We start from the raw sequence: 19,291 nt of genomic DNA, 5'->3' as shown, positions 1-19,291 counted from the left end.
TGACTAGCTCGTTGATCAATAGATGGTTATGGTTTCCTGACCATGGACATTAGATGTCATTGATAACGGGATCACATCATTAGGAGAATGATGTGATGGACAAGACCCAATCCTAAGCATAGCATAAGATCGTGTAGTTCGTTTTGCTAGAGCTTTTCTAATGTCAAGTATCGTTTCCTTAGACCATGAGATTGTGAAACTCCCGGATACCGTAGGAATGCTTTGGGTGTACCAAATGTCACAACGTAACTGGGTGGCTATAAAGGCACACTACGGGTATCTCCGAAAGTGTCTGTTGAGTTGGCACGAATCGAGACTGGGATTTGTCACTCCGTGTGACGGAGAGGTATCTCTGGGCCCACTCGGTAATGCATCATCATAATGAGCTCAATGTGACTAATGAGTTAGCCACGGGATCATGCGTTATGGAACGAGTAAAAAGACTTGCCGGTAACGAGATTGAACGAGGTATGGGATACCGATGATCGAATCTCGGGCAAGTAACATACCGATAGACAAAGGGAATTGTATACGGGATTGATTGAATCCCCGACATCGTGGTTCATCCGATGAGATCATCGTGGAACATGTGGGAGCCAACATGGGTATCCAGATCCCGCTATTGGTTATTGGCCGGAGAGATGTCTCGGTCATGTCTGCATGGTTCCCGAACCCGTAGGGTCTACACACTTAAGGTTCAGTGACGCTAGAGTTGTTATGGGAAATAGTATGTGGTTACCGAAGGTTGCTCAGAGTCCCAGATGAGATCCCGGACGTGACGAGGAGTTCCGGAATGGTCCAGAGGTGAAGATCGATATACTGGATGAAGGGTATTGGAGTCCGGAATTGTTCCGAGGGTACCGGGTGACGACCAGCGTGTCCGAAAGGGGTTTCGGAGGCCCCGACAAGCGTTGGGGGGCCTTATGGGCCAAGGGGAGGGGGCACATCAGCCCACTAAGGGGACGAGCGCCCCTCCCACCCCATCTCACGTAACTTGGAGAGGTGGGGGCACCTCCCCTAGGGCAGCCACCCCTCCCGGCTTGGGGGGCAAGTTTCCTAGGGGTGGGGGCGCCCAAACCCATCTAGGGTTTTCCCTGTGGCCGCCGCCCCTCCACTAGGGAACCCTAGGGAGCCTCCTCCACCCCCTTCCCCCTATATATAGTGAGGGAGAGAGAGGGCAACCACACCCTTCCCCTGGCGCAGCCCCTCCCCCTCTCCTACACCTCCTCCTCCTCCGTAGCGCTTGGTGAAGCCCTGCCGGAGAACCACGAGCTCCATCACCACCACGCCGTCGTGCTGTCGGAGTTCTCCCTCAACTTCTCCTCTCCCCTTGCTGGATCAAGAAGGAGGAGACGTCCCAGGGCTGTACGTGTGTTGAACGCGGAGTCGCCGTTGTTCGGCGCTTAGATCGCAATCGACCGCGATCTGAATCGCTGCGTGTATGACTCCACCAACCCCATTCTTGTAACGCTTCCGCTTAGCGATCTTAAAGGGTATGAAGATGCACTCCCTCTCTCTTGTTTCTAGTATCTCCTAGATTGATCTTGGTGACACGTAGGAATTATTTTGAATTGTTGCTATGTTCCCCAACAGTGGCATCATGAGCTAGGTCAATGCGTAGATTCTATGCACGAGTAGAACACAATGTAGTTGTGGGGGGTGATTTGTTCAATTTGCTTGCCGTTACTAGTCTTATCTTGATTCGGCGGCATTGTGGGATGAAGCGGCCCGGGCCGACCTTACACGTACACTTACGTGAGACTGGTTCCACCGACTGACATGCACTTGATGCATAAGGTGGCTGGCGGATGGCTGTCTCTCCCACTTTAGTCGGATCGGATTCGATGAAAAGGGTCCTTATGAAGGGTAAATAGCAATTGGCATATCACCGTTGTGGTTTTGCGTAGGTAAGAAACGTTCTTGCTAGAAACCCATAGCAGCCACGTAAAACATGCAACAATAATTAGAGGACGTCTAACTTGTTTTTGCATGGTTTGCTTTGTGATGTGATATGGCCAAAAGGATGTGATGAATGATATATGTGATGTATGAGATTGATCATGTTCTTGTAATAGGAATCACGACTTGCATGTCGATGAGTATGACAACCGGCAGGAGCCATAGGAGTTGTCTTAATTTATTTATGACCTGCGTGTCAATGAAAATGCCATGTAATTACTTTACTTTATTGCTAACTGTTATCCATAGTAGTAGAAGTAATAGTTGGCGAGGCAACTTCATGAAGACACGATGATGGAGATCATGATGATGGAGATCATGGTGTCATGCCGGTGACGATGGTGTTCATGCCGCGCCTCGAAGATGGAGATTAAAGGCGCAAGATGATATTGGCCATATCATGTCACTTTATGATTTGCATGCGATGTTTGTCATGTTTTTACATCTTATTTGCTTAGAACGACGGTAGCATAAATAAGATGATCCCTCATTAAAATATCAAGAATTGTGTTCCCCCTAACTGTGCACCGTTGCTAAGGTCCGTTGTTCCGAAGCACCACGTGATGATCGGGTGTGATAGGTTCTAACGTTCGCATACAACGGGTGTAAGCCAGATTTACACAAGCCTAGCATGTACAGACATGGCCTCGGAACACGGAAGACCGAAAGGTCAAATATGAGTCGTATAGTGGATACGATCAACATGAAGATGTTCATCGATGATGACTAGTCCGTCTCGTGTGATGATCGGACACGGCCTAGTTGACTCGGATCATGTATCACTTAGATGACTAGAGGGATGTCTATCTAAGTGGGAGTTCATTGAATAATTTGATTAGATGAACTTAATTATCATGAACATAGTCAAAAGGTCTTTGCAAATTATGTCATAGCTCACGCTTTGGTTCTACTGTTTTAGATATGTTCCTAGAGAAAATTTAGTTGATAGTTGACAGTAGCAATTATGCAGACTGGGTCCGTGAACTGAGGATTGTCCTCATTGCTGCACAGAAGGGTTATGTCCTTAATGCACCACTCAGTGTGTTGAACCTCGAGCATTGTCTGTAGATGTTGGGAAACATATGACATACACGTTTTGATCACTATGTGATAGTTCAGTGCGTAATACTAACGGTTTAGAATTGTGGCACCAAAGACGTTTTTGAAACGTCGCAGAACATATGAGATGTTCCAAAGACTGAAATTGGAATTTCAGACTAGTGCCCACGTCAAGAGGTATGAGACCTCTGACAAGTTTCTTAAGCCTGCAAACTAAGGGAGAAAAACTCAATCGTTGAGCATGTGCTCAGATTGTTTGAGTACTACAATCGCTTGAATCAAGTGGGAGTTAATCTTCTAAATGAGATAGTGATGGTTCTCCATAGTCACTGCCACCAAGCTATTAGAGTTTCGTGATGAACTATAACATATCAGGGATAGACATGATGATCCTTGAGCAATTCGCGATGTTTGACACCACGAAAGTAGAAATCAAGCAGGAGCATCAATTGTTGATGGTTAGTAAAACCACTAGTTTCAAGAAGGGCAAGGGAAAGAAGGGATACTTCATGAAACGGCAAATCAGTTGCTGCTCCAGTGAAGAAATCCAAGGTTGAACCCAAACCCGAGACTAAGTGCTTCTGTAATGAGGGGAACGGTCACTGAAGAACTACCCTAGATACTTGGTAGATGAGAAGGCTGGCAAGGTCCACAGAAGTATTTTGAATATACGTTATACTATTGTGTACTTTACTAGTACTCCTAGTAGCACCAGGGTAATAAATACCGGTTCGGTTGCTAAGTGTTAGTAACTCAAAATAAAAGGCTATGGAGACTAGCTAAAGGTGTGATTACGATATGTGTTGGAAGTGTTTCCAAGGTTGATGTGATCAAACATCGCACGCTCCCTCTACCATCAGGATTGGTGTTAAACCTAAATAATTGTTATTTGGTGTTTGCGTTGAGCATAGACATGATTGGATTATGTTTATCGCAATACGATTATTCATTTAAGGAGAATAATGGTTACTCTGCTTATTTGAATAATACCATCAATGGTCTTGCACCTAAAATGAATGGTTTATTGAATCTCGATCATAGTGATACACATGTTCATGCCAAAAGATATAAGATAGTAATGATAGTACCACATACTTGTGGCACTGCCATTTGAGTCATATTGGTATAAAACGCATGAAGAAGCTCCATGTTGATGGATCTTTGGACTCACTCGTTTTTGAAAAGATTGAGACATGTGAACCATGTCTATTGGTAGATATGCATATAGATGGATCATTTGGACTCACTTGATTTTGAATCACTTGAGACATGCAAATCATACCACATGGGCAAGATGACTGAAAGGCCTCATTTTCAGTAAGATGGAACAAGAAAGCAACTTGTTGGAAGTAATACATTTTGATGTGTGCAGTCCAATGAGTGCTGAGGAACGCAGTGGATATCGTTATGTTCTTACTTCATAGATGATTTGAGTAGATGCTGAGTATATTTACTTGATGAAACACAAGTCTGAATTATTGAAAGGTTTAAGTAATTTCAGAGTGAAGTTGAAGATCGTCGTGACAAGATGATAAAATGTCTATGATATGATCATAGAGATGAATATCTGAGTTACGAGTTTGGCACACAATTAAGACATTGTGGAAATTGTTTCACAACTAATGCCGCCTGGAACACCATAGTGTGATGGTGCGTCCGAACATCATAGCTGCACCCTATTAGATGTGGTGCAAACCATGATGTCTCTTATCAAATTACCACTATTGTTTATGGGTTAGGCAGTAGAGACAACCGCATTCACTTTAAATAGGGCACCACGTAATTCCGTTGAGATGACACCGTATGAACTATGGTTTAGAGAAACCTAAGCTATCATTTCTTAAAAGTTTGGGGCTGCGACGCTTATGTGAAAAGGTTTTAGCCTGATAAGCTTGAACCCAAAGCGGATAAATGCATCTTCATAGGACACCCAAAACAGTTGGGTATACCTCCTATTTCGGATCCGGAAGCAATAGTGATTGTTTCTAGAAACAGGTCCTTTCTTGAGGAAAAGTTTCTCTCGAAAGAATTGAGTGGGAGGATGGTGGAGACTTGATGAGGTTATTGAACCGTCACTTCAACTAGTGTGTAGCAGGGCACAGGAAGTTGTTCCTATGGCACCTACACCAATTGAAGTGGAAGTTTATGATAGTGATCATGAAACTTCAGATCAAGTCACTACCAAACCTCGTAGGTCGACAAGGATGCATACTACTTCAGAGTGGTACGTAATCCTGTCTTGGAAGTCATGTTGCTAGACAACAATGAACCTACGAGCTATGGAGAAATGATGGTGGGCTCGAATTCCGACAAATGGCTTGAGGCCATAAAATCCAAGAGGATCCATGTGTGAAAACAAAGTATAGAATTTGGAAGAACTACTTGATGGTCGTAAGGCTATTGGGTACATGTGGATTTTAAAAGGAAGACGAACAATGATGGTAAGTATCACCATTAAGAAAGCTTGACTTGTCATTAAGATGTTTTCCGACAAGTTCAAGGAGTTGACTGCGGTGAGACTTTCTCACTCGTAGTGATGCTAAGAGTCTGTTGGAATTGTATTAGCAGTTACTGCATTATTTATGAAATCTTGCAGATAGGATGTCAAAACATTGTTTCCTCAACAATTTTCTTGAGAAAAGGTTGTATGTGATACAACCAGAAGGTTTTTGTCAATCCTAAAAGATGCTAACAAGTATGCAAAGCTCGAGCAATCCTTCTAAGGACTAGAGTAAGCATCTCGGAGTTGGAATATACGCTTTGATGAGATGATCAAAGATTTTGGGTTTATACAAAGTTTATGAGAAACTTGTATTTCCAAAGAAGTGAGTGGGAGCACTATAGAATTTTTGATGAGTATATGTTGTTAACATATTGTTGATCAAAAATGATGTAGAATTTCTAGAAAGCATATAGGGTTATTTGAAAAGTGTTTTTCAATGGAAAACCTGGATTAAGCTACTTGAACATTGAGCATCAAGATCTATAAGGATAGATCAAAAACGCTTAATAGTACTTTCAAATGAATACATACCGTGACAAGATTTTGAAGGAGTTCAAAATAGATCAGCAAAGGAGTTCTTGGCTGTGTTACAAGGTGTGAGTATTGATTAAGACTCAAGACCTGACCACGGCAAAAGAGAGAGAAAGGACGAAGGTCGTCCCCTATGCTTTAGACGTAGGCTCTATAGTATGCTATGCTGTGTACCGCACCTGAAGTGTGCCTTGCCATGAGTTAGTCAAGGGGTACAAGAGTGATCCGGGAATGGATCACATGACATCGGTCGAACTTATCCTTTGTAACTAGTGGACTAAGGAATTTTCTCGACTATGGAGGTGGTAAAAGAGTTCGTCGTAAAGGGTTACGTCGATGCAAACTTTGACACTAATCCGGATGACTCTGTGTAGTAAACTGGATTCGTATAGTAGATCAGTTATTTGGAATAGCTCCAAGTAGCGCGTGGTAGCTGCATCTACAAGATGACATATAGATTTGTAAAGCACACATGGATCTTAAAGGTTCAGACCCGTTGACAAATAACCTCTCTCACAAGCGAGATATGAACATACCCCATGGGTGTTGGATTCATTACAATCACATAGTGATGTGAACTAGATTATTGACTCTAGTGCAAGTGGGAGACTGTTGGAAATATGCCCTAGAGGCAATAATAAAATGGTTATTATTGTATTTCCTTATTCATGATAATTGTCTATTGTTCATGCTATAATTGTATTAACTGGAAACCGTAATACATGTGTGAATACATAGACCACAACATGTCCCTAGTAAGCCTCTAGTTGACTAGCTCGTTGATCAATAGATGGTTATGGTTTCCTGACCATGGACATTAGATGTCATTGATAACAGGATCACATCATTAGGAGAATGATGTGATGGACAAGACCCAATCCTAAGCATAGCACAAGATCATGTAGTTCGGTTTGCTAGAGCTTTTCTAATGTCAAGTATCGTTTCCTTAGACCATGGGATTGTGCAACTCCCGGATACCATAGGAATGCTTTGGGTGTACCAAACGTCACAACGTAACTGGGTGGCTATAAAGGCACACTATAGGTATCTCCGAAAGTGTCTGTTGAGTTGGCACGAATCGAGACTCGGATTTGTCACTCCGTGTGACGGAGAGGTATCTCTGGGCCCACTCGGTAATGCATCATAATAATGAGCTCAATGTGACTAATGAGTTAGCCACGGGATCATGCATAACGGAACGAGTAAAGAGACTTGACGGTAACGAGATTGAACAAGGTATGGGGATACCGATGATCGAATCTCGGGCAAGTAACATACCGATAGACAAAGGGAATTGTATACGGGATTGATTGAATCCCCGACATCGTGGTTCATCCGATGAGATCATCGTGGAACATGTGGGAGCCAATATGGGTATCCAGATCCCGCTATTGGTTATTGGCCGGAGAGATGTCTCGGTCATGTCTGCATGGTTCCCGAACCCGTAGGGTCTACACACTTAAGGTTCAGTGACGCTAGAGTTGTTATGGGAAATAGTATGTGGTTACCGAAGGTTGTTTGGAGTCCCGGATGAGATCCCGGACGTGACGAAGAGTTCCAGAATGGTCCGGATGTGAAGATCGATATATTGGACGAAGGGTATTGGAGTCCGGAATTGTTCCGGGGGTACCGGGTGACGACCAGCGTGTCCGAAAGGGGTTTCAGAGGCCCTGGCAAGCGTTGGGGGGGCTTATGGGCCAAGGGGAGGGGGCACATCAGCCTGCTAAGGGGCCGAGCGCCCCTCCCACCCCATCTCACGTAACTTGGAGAGGTGGGGGCGCCTCCCCTAGGGCAGCCACCCCTCCCAGCTTGGGGGGCAAGTTTCCTAGGGGTGGGGGCGCCCAAACCCATCTAGGGTTTTCCCTGTGGCCGCCGCCCCTCCCCTAGGGAACCCTAGGGCGCCTCCTCCACCCCCTTCCCCCTATATATAGTGAGGGAGAGAGAGGGCAGCCGCACCCTTCCCCTGGCGCAGCCCCTCCCCCTCTCCTACACCTCCTCCTCCTCCGTAGCGCTTGGCGAAGCCCTGCCGGAGAACCACGAGCTCCATCACCACCACGCCGTCGTGATGTCAGAGTTCTCCCTCAACTTCTCCTCTCCCCTTGCTGGATCAAGAAGGAGGAGACGTCCCCGGGCTGTACGTGTGTTGAACGCGGAGGCGCTGTTGTTCGGCGCTTAGATCGGAATCGACCGCGATCTGAATCGCTGTGTGTATGACTCCACCAACCGCGTTCTTGTAACGCTTCCGCTTAGCGATCTTCAAGGGTATGAAGATGCACTCCCTCTCTCTTGTTGCTAGTATCTCCTAGATTGATCTTGGTGACACGTAGGATTTTTTTGAATTATTGCTACATTCCCCAACAAAAAGTACAACTAATTTTTTTTGTTTTTCTTAAGGTTTATTAAACACACAAGAAGAAAGTGTAAAAAAGAGAAAATAAACTAGCATGGATATTACAATGAAAAAGTATGAGCACCGACATCTAGCAATGAGTGTGTGAACATAAATGTAATGTCAGTGAGAAATACGTACTCCCCCAAGCTTAGGCTTTTGGCCTAAGTTGGTCTATGGCCACGGTTGGCCTGGCGGATATCCGTAGTAATAGTTGGGGTCATACTGCGAAGAAAAGACTCTGATTGCCACTGGTTGGCAATCATCTCCGGATCCCACTGGTAATTAGACTGTCGTGGAGGATCAACTTGTGGTTCCGACTCTGGCTCTGTGGCTGATGTAGGGTTCCGGTAGGCGTGAATAGCCTCCAACGGAACAAGGTACTTGCCTGCAGATAAATCAAACAAGGAAGGAGCAGGCAGGGTAATAGTCTCAGGATGATGTTTATCAAAGAACAATTTGTATTTGAGCTCATTTTCCCTATTATTAACAATAAAATCGTGTGCTACCAGTCTCTTATAATCTAAATAAACAGGAGGCAGCAATTTTTCTTCCTTCTCATAATGCCTAATAGGTGTGTTAAAATGTGCAGTTAGGCGCGAGGCAAAGATGCCTCCAAAGACCGGGCCCTTGGTACGGTTAAGATTTAATCGCTTTGCAATAATAGCACCCATGCTGAATGTATCATCACGAAATAAGGCGTGGCACAAAATAACAATATTAGGGGCACTCAGGTTTCCACATTTTGCGCGCCCAATTAAGCATCTACTAGCAAATATAGCAAAGTAACATAGAACAGGAAAGTGTATGCTAGTAGTTCGTGCATCGGAAACCTTCATCGTTTCCCCTAAAGTGATGGTATCAATAGACCCATCCACATCGCCGCGATGTGGTTCCTCTATGATGCCCTCGAAAGGGATAAAAAAACCCGACAAAAATCACGAAGTGACATCTCCTTATGCTCATCATATAAATAAAACTCCACCGTAGGTGGTGAGTATTGGGGAACGTAGTAATTTCAAAATTTTCCTATGCACACGCAAGATCATGGTGGTGCATAGCAACGAGGGGGAGAGTGTGTCCACGTACCCTCGTAGACCAAAAGCGGAAGCGTTAGCACAACGCGGTTGATGTAGTCGTACGTCTTCACGATCCGACCGATCCAAGTACCGAACGCACGACACCTCCAAGTTCAGCACACGTTCAGCTTGATGACGTCCCGCGAACTCCGATCCATCAGCATGACGGCGTGATGACAGTGATGATGTTGCTACCGATGCAGGGCTTCGCCTAAGCACTGCTATGATATGACCGAGGTGGAATATGGTGGAGGGGGGCACCGCACACGGCTGGGAGAGATCAACAGATCAACTTGTGTGTCTTGGGGTGCCCCATGCCCCTGTATATAAAGGAGCAAGGGAGGAGGAGGCCGGCCCTAGGAGGGGCGCGCCAAGGGAGTAGGATTCCTACTCCTAGTAAGAGTAGGTTTCCTCCTTTCCTAGTCCAACTAGGAGAAGGGGGGAAAAGAGGGGAGTGGAGAAGGAAGGGAGAGGGGGGCCGCGCCCCAAACCCCTTGTCCAATTCGGACTGGGCTTGGGAGGGGCGTGCACCACCTCCTGGCTGCTGCCTCTCCTTCCCACTAAGGCCCATTAAGGCCCAATACTACTTCCCTGTATTCACGTAACTCCCCGGTACTCCGAAAAATACCCTAATCACTCAGAACCTTTCCGATGTCCGAATATAGTCGTCCAATATATCGATCTTTACGTCTCGACCATTTCGAGACTCCTCGTCATGTCCCCGATCTCATCCGGGACTCCGAACTACCTTCAGTACATCAAATCACATAACTCATAATACAAATCGTCACCGAAACTTTAAGCGTGCGGACCCTACGGGTTCGAGAACTATGTAGACATGACCGAGACATGTCTCCAGTCAATAACCAATAGCGGAACCTGGATGCTCATATTGGCTCCCACATATTCTACGAAGATCTTTATCGGTCTGACCGCATAACAACATACGTTGTTCCCTTTGTCATCGGTATGTTACTTGCCCGAGATTCGATCGTCGGTATCTCAATACCTAGTTCAATCTCGTTACCGGTAAGTCTCTTTACTCGTTCCATAATACATAACCCGCAACTAACTCATTAGTTGCAATGCTTGCAAGGCTTAAGTGATGTGCATTACCGAGAGGGCCCAGAGATACCTCTCCGACAATCGGAGTGACAAATCCTAATCTCGAAATACGCCAACCCAACAAGTACCTTCGGAGACACCTGTAGAGCACCTTTATAATCGCCCAGTTACGTTGTGACGTTTGGTAGCACACAAAGTGTTTCTCCGGTAAACGGGAGTTGCATAATCTCATAGTCATAGGAACATGTATAAGTCATGAAGAAAGCAATAGCAACAAACTAAACGATCAAGTGCTATGCTAACGAAATGGGTCAAGTCAATCACATCATTCTCTAATGATGTGACCCCATTAATCAAATGACAACTCATGTCTATGGCTAAGAAACTTAACCATCTTTGATTCAACGAGCTAGTCAAGTAGAGGCATACTAGTGACACTCTGTTTGTCTATGTATTCACACATGTATTATGTTTCCGGTTAATACAATTCTAGCATGAATAATAAACATTTATCATGATATAAGGAAATAAATAATAACTTTATTATTGCCTCTAGGGCATATTTCCTTCAGTCTCCCACTTGCACTAGAGTCAATAATCTAGTTCACATGGCCAAGTGATTTAATACCAATAGTTCACATCACCGTGTGATTAACACCCATAGTTCACATCGACATGTGACCAACAACCAAAGGGTTTACTAGAGTCAATAATCTAGTTCACATCGCTATGTGATTAATACCCAAAGAGTACTAAGGTGTGATCATGTTTTTCTTGTGAGGGAAGTTTAGTCAATGGGTCTGCCACATTCAGATCCGTATGTATTTTGCAAATTTCTATGTCAAAAATGCTCTGCACGGAGCTACTCTAGCTAATTGCTCCCACTTTCAATATGTATCCAGATTGAGACTTTGAGTCATCTGGATCAGTGTCAAAATTTGCATCGACGTAACCCTTTATGACGAACCTTTTGTCACCTCCATAATCGAGAAACAAATCCTTATTCCACTAAGGATAATTTTGACCAATGTCCAGTGATCTACTCCTAGATCACTATTGTACTCCATTGCCAAACTCAGGGCAGGGTATACAATAGGTCTGGTACACAGCCTGGCATACTTTACAGAACCTATGGCTGAGGCATAGGGAATGACTTTCATTCTCTCTCTATCTTCTGCCGTGGTCGGGTTTTGAGTCTTACTCAACTTCACACCTTGTAACACAGGCAAGAACTCCTTCTTTGACTGTTCCATTTTGAACTACTTCAAAATCTTGTCAAGGTATGTACTCATTGAAAAACTTATCAAGCGTCTTGATCTATCTCTATAGATCTTGATGCTCAATATGTAAGCAGCTTCACCGAGGTCTTTCTTTGAAAAACTCCTTTCAAACATTCCTTTATGCTTTGCAGAATAATTCTACATTATCTCCGATCAACAATATGTCATTCACATATACTTCTCAGAAATGTTGTAGTGCTCCCACTCACTTTCTTGTAAATACAGGCTTCACCGCAAGTCTGTATAAAACTATATGCTTTGATCAACTTATCAAAGCGTATATTCCAACTCCGAGATGCTTGCACCAGTCCATAGATGGATCGCTGGAGCTTGCATATTTTGTTAGTACCTTTAGGATTGACAAAACCTTCTGGTTGCATCATATACAACTCTTCTTTAATAAAACCATAAAGGAATGCAGTTTTGTTTATCCATTTGCCAGATTTCATAAAATGCGGCAATTGCTAACATGATTCGGACAGACTTAAGCATAGATACGAGTGAGAAACTCTCATCGTAGTCAACACCTTGAACTTGTCGAAAACCTTTTTGCGACAACTCTAGCTTTGTAAATAGTAACACTACTATCAGCGTCTGTCTTCCTCTTGAAAATCCATTTAATCTCAATGGCTCGCCGATCATTGGGCAAGTCAATCAAAGTCCATACTTTGTTCTCATACATGGATCTCATCTCAGATTTCATCGCCTCAAGCCATTTCGCGGAATCTGGGCTCATCATCGCTTCCTCATAGTTCGTAGGCTCGTCATGGTCAAGTAACATGACCTCCAGAACAGGATTACCGTACCACTCTGGTGCGGATCTCACTCTGGTTTACCTACGAGGTTTCGGTAGTAACTTGATCTGAAGTTACATGATCATCATCATTAGCTTCCTCACTAATTGGTGTAGTAGTCATAGGAACAGATTTCTGTGATGAACTACTTTCCAATAAGGGAGCAGGTACAGTTACCTCATCAAGTTCTACTTTCCTCCCACTCACTTCTTTCGAGAGAAACTCCTTCTCTAGAAAGGATCCATTCTCAGCAATGAATATCTTGCCTTTGGATCTGTGATAGAAGGTGTACCCAACATTTTCTTTTGGGTATCCTATGAAGACGCACTTCTCCGATTTGGGTTTGAGCTTATCAGGTTGAAACTTTTTCACATAAGCATTGCAACCTCAAACTTTAAGAAATGACATCTTAGGTTTCTTGCCAAACCATAGTTCATACGGTGTCGTCTCAACGGATTTAGATGGTGCCCTATTTAACATGAATGTAGTTGTCTCTAATGCATAACCCCAAAACGATAGTGGAAAATCGGTAAGAGACATCATAGATCGCACCATATCTAATAAAGTACGGTTACAACATTCGGACACACCATTACACTGTGGTGTTCCAGGTGGCGTGAGTAGTGAAACTATTTCACATTGTTTTAACTGAAGGCCAAACTCGTAACTCAAATATTTTACTTCCGCGATCATATCGTAGAAACTTTTATTTTTTTATGATGATTCTCCACTTCACTCTGAAATTCTTTGAACTTCTCAAATGTTTCAGACTTGTGTTTCATCATGTAGATATACTCATATCTGCTCAAATCATCTGTGAAGATCAGAAAATAATGATACCTACCGCGAGCCTCAATATTCATCGGACCACATACATTAGTATGTATGATTTCCAACAAATCTGTTGCTCGCTCCATTATTCTAGAGAACGGAGTTTTAGTCATCTTGCCCATGAGGCATGGTTCGCAAGCATCAACTGATTCATAATCAAGTGATTCCAAAAGCCCATCAGCATGGATTTTGTTCATGCGCTTTACACCAATATGACCTAAACGCCAGTGCCACAAATAAGTTGCACTATCATTATTAACTTTGCATCTTTTGGCTTCAATATTATGAAAATGTGTATCACCACGATCGAGATCCAACAAACCATTTTCATTGGATGTATGACCATAGAAGGTTTTATTCATGTAAACAGAACAACAATTATTCTCTAACTTACATGAATAACCGTATTGCAATAAACATGATCCAATCATATTTATGCTCAATGCAAACACTAAATAACATTTATTTTAGGTTTAACACTAATCCCGAAAGTATAGGGAGTGTGCGATGATGATCATATCAATCTTGGAACCATTTCCAATACACATTGTCACTTCACCCTTAACTAGTCTCTGTTCATTCTACAACTCCCGTTTCGAGCTACTATTCTTAGCAATTGAACTAGTATCAAATACTGAGGGGTTGCTATAAACATTAGTAAAGTACACATCAATAACATGTATATCAAATATACCTATGTTCACTTTGCCATCCTTCTTATCCGCCAATTACTTGGGGTAGTTCCTCTTCCAGTGACCAGTCCCTTTGCAGTAGAAGCACTTAGTTTCAGGCTTAGGTCCAGATTTGGGTTTTTTCACTTGAGCAGCAACTTGCTTGCCGTTCTTCTTAAAGTTCCCCTTTCTTCCCTTTGTCCCTTTACTTGAAACTAGTGGTTTTGTTTACCATCAACACTTGATGCTTTTCTTGATTTCTACCTTCGTCGATTTCAGCATCAGAAGAGCTTAGGAATCGTTTTCGTTATCCCTTGCATATTATAGTTCATCACGAGGTTCTACTAACTTGGTGATGGTGACTAGAGTATTCTGTCAATCACTATTGTATCTGGAAGATTAACTCCCACTTGATTCAAGCTATTGTAGTACCCAGACAATCTGAGCACATGCTCACTGCTTGAGCTATTCTCCTCCATCTTTTAGCTACAGAACTTGTTGGAGACTTCATATCTCTCAACTCGGGTATTTGCTTGAAATATTAACTTCAACTCCTAGAACATCTCATATAGTCCATGACGTTCAAAACGTCTTTGAAGTCTCGATTCTAAACCGTTTAAGCATGGTGCACTAAACTATCAAGTAGTCATCATATTGAGCTAGCCAAACATTCATAACATCTGCATCTGCTCCTGCAATAGGTTTGTCACCTAGCGGTGCATCAAGGACATAATTCTTCTTTGCAGCAATGAGGATAAAGCTCGGATCATGGATCCAATCCACATCATTGCTACTAACATCTTTCAACTTAGTTTTCTCTAGGAACATATCAAAAATAAAACAGGGGAGCTAAACGCGAGCTATTGATCTACAACATAGATATGCTAATACTTCCAGGACTAAGTTCATGATAAATTTAAGTTCAATTAATCATATTACTTAAGAACTCCACTTAGATAGACATCCATCTAATCCTCTAAGTGATCACGTGATCCATATCAACTAAAACATGTCCGATCATCACGTGAGATGGAGTAGTTTCAATGGTGAACATCACTATGTTGATCATATCTACTATATGATTCACGCTCGACCTTTCGGCCTCAGTGTTCCGAGGCCATATCTGTTATATGCTAGGCTCGTCAAGTTTAACCTGAGTATTCCGCGTGTGCAACTGTTTTGCACCCGTCGTATTTGAACGTAGAGCGTATCACACCCGATCATCACATGGTGTCTCAGCACGAAGAACTTCCGCAACGGTGCATACTTAGGGAGAACACCTGTACCTTGATAATTAGTGAGAGATCATCTTATAAAGCTACCGTCGAACTAAGCAAAATAAGATGTATAAAAGATAAACATCACATGCAATCAAAATATGTGACATGATATGGCCATCATCATCTTGTGCCTTTGATCTCCATCTCCAAAGCACCCTCATGATTTCCATCGTCACCGGCATGACACCATGATCTCCGTCATCTTGATCTATATCAATGTGTCGTCACATGGTCGTCTCGCCAACTATTGCTCTTGCAACTATTGCTATCGCATAGCGATAAAGTAAAGCAATTATTTGGCGCTTGCATCTTATACAACAACTTATATCTCATCACGTCTTGACCATATCACATCACAACATGCCCTGCAAAAACAAGTTAGACGTCCTCTACTTTGTTGTTGCAAGTTTTATGTGGCTGCTATGGGATGAGCAAGAACCGTTCTTACCTATGCATCAAAACCACAACGATAGTTTGTCAAGTTAGTGCTGTTTTAACCTTCTCAAGGACCGGTCGTAGCCACACTCGGTTCAACTAAAGTTGGAGAAACTGACACCCGCCAGCCACCTGTGTGCAAGGCACGTCGGTAGAACCAGTCTCGCGTAAGCGTACGCGTAATGTCGGTCCGGGCCGCTTCATCCAACAATACCGCCGAACCAAAGTATGACATGCTGGTAAGCAGTATGACTTATATCGCCCCCAACTCACTTGTGTTCTACTCGTGCATATGACATCTACGCATAAAACCTGGATCGGATGCCACTATTGGGGAACGTAGTAATTTCAAAAATTTCCTACGCACACGCAAGATCATGGTGATGCATAGCAACGAGGGGGGAGAGTGTGTCCACGTACCCTCGTAGACCAAAAGCGGAAGCGTTAGCACAACGCGGTTGATGTAGTCGTACGTCTTCACGATCCGACCGATCCAAGTATCGAACGCATGGCACCTCCGAGTTCAGCACACGTTCAGCTTGATGACGTCCCGCGAACTCCAATCCATCAGCACGACGGTGTGATGATGGTGATGATGTTGCTACTGACGCAGGGCTTCGCCTAAGCACCGCTACGATATGACCGAGGTGGAATATGGTGGAGAGGGGCACCGCACACGGCTAGGAGAGATCAACAGATCAACTTGTGTGTCTTGGGGTGCCCCTACCCCCGTATATAAAGGAGCAAGGGAGGAGGAGGCCGGCCCTAGGAGGGGCGCACCAAGGGAGTAGGATTCCTACTCCTAGTAGGAGTAGGTTTCCTCCTTTCCTAGTCCAACTAGGAGAAGGGGGGAAAAGAGGGGAGTGGAGAAGGAAGGGAGAGGGGGCCACGCCCCAAACCCCTTGTCCAATTCAGACTGGGCTTGGGAGGGGCGTGCACCACCTCCTGGCTGCTGCCTCTCCTTCCCACTAAGGCTCATTAAGGCCCAATACTACTTCTCTGTATTCACGTAACTCCCCGGTACTCCGAAAAATACCCTAATCACTCGGAACCTTTCCGATGTCCGAATATAGTCGTCCAATATATCGATCTTTACGTCTCGACCATTTCGAGACTCCTAGTCATGTCCCCGATCTCATCCGGGACTCCGAACTACCTTCAGTACATCAAATCACATAACTCATAATACAAATCGTCACCGAAACTTTAAGCGTGCGGACCCTATGGGTTCAAGAACTATGTAGACATGACCGAGACATGTCTCCAGTCAATAACCAATAGCGGAACCTGGATGCTCATATTGGCTCCCACATATTCTACGAAGATCTTTATTGGTCTGACCGCATAACAACATACGTTGTTCCCTTTGTCATCGGTATGTTACTTGCCCGAGATTCGATCGTCGGTATCTCAATACCTAGTTCAATCTCGTTACTGGTAAGTCTCTTTACTCGTTCCGTAATACATCATCCCGCAACTAACTCATTAGTTGCAATGCTTGCAAGGCTTAAGTGATGTGCATTACCGAGAGGGACCAGAGATACCTCTCCGACAATCGGAGTGACAAATCCTAATATCGAAATACGCCAACCCAACAAGTACCTTCGGAGACACCTATAGAGCACCTTTATAATCACCCAGTTACGTTGTGACGTTTGGTAGCACACAAAGTGTTCCTCCGGTAAACGGGAGTTGCATAATCTCATAGTCATAGGAACATGTATAAGTCATGAAGAAAGCAATAGCAACAAACTAAACGATCAAGTGCTATGCTAACGGAATGGGTCAAGTCAATCACATCATTCTCTAATGATGTGACTCCGTTAATCAAATGACAACTCATGTCTATGGCTAGGAAACTTAACCATCTTTGATTCAACGAGCTAGTCAAGTAGAGGCATACTAGTGCACTCTGTTTGCCTATGTATTCACACATGTATTATGTTTCCGGTTAATATAATTCTAGCATGAATAATAAACATTTATCATGATATAAGGAAATAAATAATAACTTTATTATTGCCTCTAGGGCATATTTCCTTCAGTGAGCTCCTAGCATGGAAATGGAAGTTTTGCACAAAGATATTGGTGAGTAAGAGATACTGTTTGCGCTGGTCGTGGAGGAAGGCGGTGAGGCCTGCATTCTCAGCCAAACTCATAGAAATCATCATAAATCCCGGCTGCTCTCCAGAAATCATCACAAGGCCATTCACACGGCCGAACATCCGCGATGCGAGGCAGATTATATTTGGGCCTCTTTGCTTCTTCATTTTTGCTTTTCATTCGAGCTTCGGCTCGATGAGCCCCTCAAAAATCTCTTCATTATTTTCTGAAAAATTCTGAAATTTTTAGTAACTTCAAATAAAAGTGAACCAAACTCAACAAAATTGATAGCAACTACTCCTACAAGTGCCTAGAGCCTATATCATGCATCAAAACTACTTGGAACCACATAAATTTGACATGCAAGCTCAAGAACATGGCCACCTAAGCAGCAAAAATATGCAATGAATAAAGCACTAGAACAAAAACTAATTGGACCATTGGAGGAGTCACATACCAAGGAACAATCCCCCAAAGCAGTTTTGTGACAGGTGCTTTGAGCAAGGAGATCGAAAATCGCAGCAAAATGAGCTAGAACTCGTGCTTGAGCGGGATAATGGTGTTTGTGGGAAGAAGAAGGAGTGTGTGGGTGCATGAATGAGTGGAGGAGGGCCACCGTGGGCCCACGAGGCAGGGGGGCATGCCCAGGGGGGTACGGCGCGCCCTCCACCCTCGTGGCCAGGTGGATTCCCCCTGCTGTATTCTTAGTGCGAAATATTCTAGAATATTCTAGAAAAAAATCATATTTAAATTTCAGGGCATTTGGAGAACTTTTATTTTCGAGGTATTTTTATATTGCACGGATAATCAGAAAACAGACAGAAATTACTATTTTTTGCTTTATTTAATATAAATAACAGAAAGTAGAAAGAGGGTACAGAGAGTTGTGTTTTCTAACTTCATCCATCTCATGATCATCAAAAGGAATCCATTAACAAGGTTGATCAAGTCTTGTTAACAAACTCATTCCGAATAACATGGAACCGGAGAATTTTCGAATAGCACTAGGTTACCTCAACGGGGATATGCACATTCCCAACAATAAGAATATCATATTTCTTCTTGACAGTAGGAAGAGGAAATTCAAAACCTCCAAAAATAATTGATGGAATTTTCCAATAGAATTGATACTGTGGACTTGAGGTTGTTTCCTCGGAAAGTGTACCGTATGCTCATTGCCATTAACATGAAAAGTGACATTGCCTTTGGTGCAATCAATAACAGCCCCTGCAGTGTTCAAAAAGGGTCTTCCAAGACTAATAGACATACTATCATCCTCGGGAATATCAAGAATAACAAAGTCCGTTAAAAT

Source organism: Triticum urartu, chromosome 6A (assembly GCF_056163025.1).
Source record: "Triticum urartu cultivar PI428250 chromosome 6A, HENAU_Tu73, whole genome shotgun sequence".
Classification (NCBI taxonomy): Eukaryota; Viridiplantae; Streptophyta; class Magnoliopsida; order Poales; family Poaceae; genus Triticum; species Triticum urartu.
The sequence above is the reverse complement of the archived record's forward strand: the minus strand, read 5'-3'. Positions refer to the sequence as shown.